The 4,911-nt window shown below is 42.9% G+C and overlaps 1 non-coding gene across 1 annotated transcript; it reads right to left on the bottom strand.

Annotated features, from left to right (window-relative positions):
- Positions 1–1,217: 1,217 nt before the first annotated feature.
- On the bottom strand, positions 1,218–1,324 carry LOC139179152 (U6 spliceosomal RNA). Its single transcript, XR_011563581.1, has one exon. It is a non-coding gene; the product is annotated as a U6 spliceosomal RNA (small nuclear RNA).
- Between the last annotated feature and the right edge of the window lie 3,587 nt (positions 1,325–4,911).

Raw genomic sequence — 4,911 nt, 5'->3', positions numbered from 1 at the left:
CACCGAAAAATTGATGTTTCTGAACCGTGGTGTTGGAGAAGACTCTTGAGAGTCCCTTGGACTGCAAGAAGATCCAACCAGTCCATCCTAAAGGAAATCAGTCCTGAATATTCATTGGAAGGACATGCTGAAGCTGAAACTCAAATACTTTGGCCACCTGATGTGAAGAACCGACTTACTAGAAAAGACCTTGATGCTGGGAAAGATTGAAGGCTGGAGGAGAAGGGGACAAGAGAGGATGAGATGGTTGGATGGCATCACCAACTCAATGGACATGAGTTTGAGGGGAGTTGATGATGGACATGGAGAAGGCAGTGGCACCCCACTCCAGTATTCTTGCCTGGAAAATCCCATGGACGGAGGAGCCTGGAAGGCTGCAGCCTATGGGGTTGCTGAGGGTTGGGCACGACTGAGCGACTTCACTTTCACTTCTTACTTTCTTGCATTGGAGAAGGAAATGGCAACCCACTCCAGTGTTCTTGCCTGGAGAATCCCAGGGACGGGGAGCCTGGTGGGCTGCCCTCTATGGGGTTGCACAGAGTCGGACACGACTGAAGTGACTTAGCAGTAGCAGATGATGGACAGGGAAGCTTGGTGTGCTGCAGTCCATGGGGTTGCAAAAAGTCGGACACGACTGAGTGACTGAACTGAACTGAAGCCAGGAACTGGTAACTCCTTAGAGCTGGTAGTGTATACCACATGTTTTTAGGCAGTAGGGACATAAATATGTGACAACATTCTAATTTTTTTATCTTATAGTAGAGATTTCCTTTTTTAAAGCATTAATTTTTTAGCTTTATTTTTATTACAAAACTAGCACATTTGATGTAGGAAAAAAGAGCACAAATAAGAAAATCAAAATCACTTATGATCACATTAGATAAAATATCTATCATTACACCGTTTTAATAACTGACTACATATTCAGTCTGGAGTTTCACTAGAGTGAGAACTCCCCTCCCACACTCTCCTCTTCCCACCCCCCACCCCAACTCTGTTCTTTATCTTCAAATTTTTCTGAGCTATTCTTGCCCATTTGCTCTTTTATTTGAATTTGAGAATTAGGTTTTACCAAAACTCTGTTGGGATTTTTATTGGATTTGCATTCCTTTTATAGATTAATTGGAGTAGAACTGAAAATTTTACTATCTTGGTTCCTGTCTTTCATAAACACAGTATATTTCTCCATTAATTTATGTCTATTTTAATGTCTTTTTTAAAATATGGAAAGCTTCAGAAATTTGCATGTCATTTTTGCACAGGGACTGTGTTCATCTTCTCTGTACTGTTCCAACTTTAGTATATGTGTTGTCTAAGCGAGCATTCAGACAAATTTTTCTTGTAATGGTTGGATTATATTAGGAGAGAAAGGTAACATATTCTTCACTTTCTTTATGAGACCAAAAAGGAGATTAATCTGGACTAGTTATTTCTATCAAACATAAAAGCATTTAGTTGCGTGCTAGAAATGGAGGAAATGTTTCTGACTATGTTATCTCGCACCATCTATCATCTAAATGGAAGGTTTTTTTAAAAAATTATTTATGGTTTTTTTGGACTAAAAGTGAAGAAACCTTTTATTTATTTATTTTTGTGTGTGTCAGATTTTTAAATTTTTTATTTATTTTTCAATTGGTGGAATATTGCTTTACAATTTTATGTTGGTTTCTGCCCTAAAATAACATGAATCAGTCACAAATTGTATACATATCCCTTACCTCCCTCTCCTCCCCCAGTATTTCTGTGTATATTTTATTTTTGGCTGCTCTGGGTCTTCCTTGTAGCACGTGGGCTGTAGAGCCCTTAGCTTCAGTAGTTGCGAGGGTTGCCCTGAGGCATGTGAGATCTTAGTTCCCTGAGTAGGGATCTAACCTGAAGCCCTGCATTGGAAGACAGATTCCCACCAGGGAAATCCCAAAGTGGAAATTCTTTGGTAGTCTTGACAGAGAAATTCAGCCAATCAAAGGGGTTGGGACAACAGGGGAAAAGGAAAGGAAAGGAAAAGAAGATGGTCAGACATGATTTGGAGGAGGGCTGGAGAAATGGGTGGAGAACAGTGGGGCGGGCGGAAGAAAGTGGGGAGGAGAAAATGACAGCAAGTGTGGATTTTCTGAGTTCTGTTATTCTAGAAAACCAGCAGCATCCCTTGGGATCTTGTTGGAAATTCAGAATACAGGCCCCAACTCAGATTTACCCAGTCCAAATCTTCATTTTAACAAGATCCCCAGGCAATTCGTATGCACAGTCAAGTTCCAGAAGCTCTTAGTTGCCCCCAGCCAATCTGAGCCAGACCTGATCAATGTCATCAGCCTTAGCCCTATTAATAGACAAAACTGGTTTGGTTGCCTAGAGACCTGGAAATCTGGTTCCTCCTGTAGACTCTGCATCTCAGAGTGCTCCTACCACTTTGGCCAAAGCCGTGTGACTCCAGTTGGCCTCAGTTTCTCTGCTAGCGTGTCAGTTCTCTGCAGGGATTGGATCCTGGCCAGGACCCCAGTTTCCTCAGTGCGGTCCTCACGTTCCACCAGAGGCTTGCACTGCCCCTCCTCTGGGACGCAGGATGTGATTTTCCTACTCTCTTCTCAGCTTCTGCTGGGGACCCGCTGTGACTGGCCCGATCACCTGGAACTGTGCCTGATTTTGAATATTGTCACCTGGACTTCTTCCAGAACTGCGTTCTGCTGGCAGAGAGTTCACAGTCAGATGTCCAAGTAGCCTGGCTCAATCTGAGTTAGTCACGGCCTTTGACTGCTGCACACAAGTCTGCCTCGCTGCCTCCTGGGGACAGGCTAGCTTCTGAAGACACGCTCTGTCCCCTCTGTCCCCCTGAATCTTGGCTTCTTCCCCCTTCCCAGGGCCTGAGCTGATGCGGTCTCAGCCTGCCTTACACACAAATGTCTCCTACTAAAGAGAAGGAGGCCAGCACAGAGCAAGGGTGGCAGGACTCAGTCCCTTCTCTCTGTTAACATCTAAGATGCTGGGACTTCATGGCCCTGCTTGTGTGTGTAGGCCAACTCCAAGCACTGCCCTTGGAGCCCTTTAGGTAAAAGATATCCTAAAAGTCTTGGAAGACTACTGACTACAAATGGGCCCAGTTGTTTTGCACAGCTTGTAGTTTGGGCTCTTTTCTCCAAGGTGGAGAAAAATCTTTGTGGCCTAACTTACTTTATGAATGTGAAAGTGAAAGTCGCTCAGTTGTGTCCTACTTTTTGCCACCCCATGGACTATACAGGCCATGGAATTCTCCAGATCAGAATACTGGAGTAGGTAACCTTTCCCTTCTCCAGAGGATCTTCCCAACCCAGGGATCAAACCCAGGTCTCTTGCATTACAGGCAGATTCTTTACCAGCTGAGCCATAAGGGAAGCCCAAGAATACAGGAGTGGGTAGCCTATCCCTTCTCCAGTGGATCTTCCCAACCCAGGAACTGAACCGGGTCTCCTGCACTGCAGGTGGATTCTTTGCCAACTGAGCTATGAGGGAAGCCAACTTACTTTATAAATACAGGCTAATGCATACAGAAGCTCAATCATTTCTCTGGTTCCCATGCAACCATTTCACTTTGACCTATGGTGTTATACCTCTTGCCCTGCTCAATCTGTGGTGGAACATTATACAAAGTGTATCACATCTGCTACTGTGTTTTAAGCCACGTCAGGTCGGCCATCAGCTAGAGAAGCCAATTTTTATTACTCTCCCCTAATTCATAATAAAGCACTGACTTTATCTTTAAGATTGTTACATCATTTCTATTCCTAAAAGCTATTCTTATGGTGATTAAAAAAAAAGATGAGAAAGAAGAAAGAAAACAAGAAGAAAGTGTGGCAGCACCCACAGCAGCTAAGGAATGGTGTGGGTGTTGTTTCCATTATTTACATACATAACACTTTCACAAGAATCCAAATGTCTTACAAAAGAAAATACAAATTGCAGGAAAGACGCGATAACACAGCAAGACACAAAGAAAACAATTATCTAGAGGAAGATTTGAATTTGGCATCCATCGTTTGCAGCAAAAGAATGGATAAGTATCCACTGGCTGCTTGCACATAGCAAGGTAGGCATGTAGTGGCATTTGCCATGGTCCAAAAAGAAGTTCCATGGAAAATAGAAGGAAATACACGCTATGCAATGTAGTCATTCCAAGTTTCTAAAGTTGCATGGCGATCTCATTAAATCAGCAGGGGTACATAAATATATGGTTTTCCAAAGACACTCTTGGCCAAGCGAAATCAAAGGTCCAGGAAGAAGTTACTCAAGATTAGCAAGAGTGTTTGGATAGGAAATAGAACATACATAAGCATGAACCATTCACTGGATCATTCTAAAGGTCCAGATTTTCTCAGGACAGACTTTATTGATAAGTCATGAAGAAGCTCTATTTGAAGTTAGTCTAAAAAAACCCAATTTTGACGGATGGCATGAAAACTCCCCTTTAGTGGTTTTCAGTGCTATGCCTGATGTTATGTCATTATTTGAACAGGGTTCCAACCAACCGTTTAAACTTTTGGCAAAGGGGAAACCTGGTATGGGGGTGGTGGAGGGTGGGGGTGGGAAATGCTCTCAGGAAAAATGTCTAACATGTTGCAAAGCCTTGAAAAGGGAGAAGTAGACAAAACAACACATCACCACTAGTGTAGTATGTGCAGTTACAGTCAAACCACTCAAAATTACAATGTCATTTGTCTTCTTTGTATCTCTTTTGTTTTCACAAGTCACATGGCAAAATCAACAAATACTACATCATCCCTCTGAGGATTCAGCTGGGGGAAAAGCATCGGTTAGCTCATCTCTAGAGTAGCTATGATTAGCATGCTTCGATTCTCTCATATGATCTGTACCCATGCTTATTAAGCTGCTTGCTCGCTTCCTTTGTGCTATGATTATGACTACAGCTATGCAGTGCAGTCT

The sequence above is a fragment of the Bos indicus genome, chromosome 23 (assembly GCF_029378745.1).
Source record: "Bos indicus isolate NIAB-ARS_2022 breed Sahiwal x Tharparkar chromosome 23, NIAB-ARS_B.indTharparkar_mat_pri_1.0, whole genome shotgun sequence".
Taxonomy (NCBI): domain Eukaryota; kingdom Metazoa; phylum Chordata; class Mammalia; order Artiodactyla; family Bovidae; genus Bos; species Bos indicus.
This window is presented reverse-complemented; position numbering and strand designations above follow the sequence as displayed.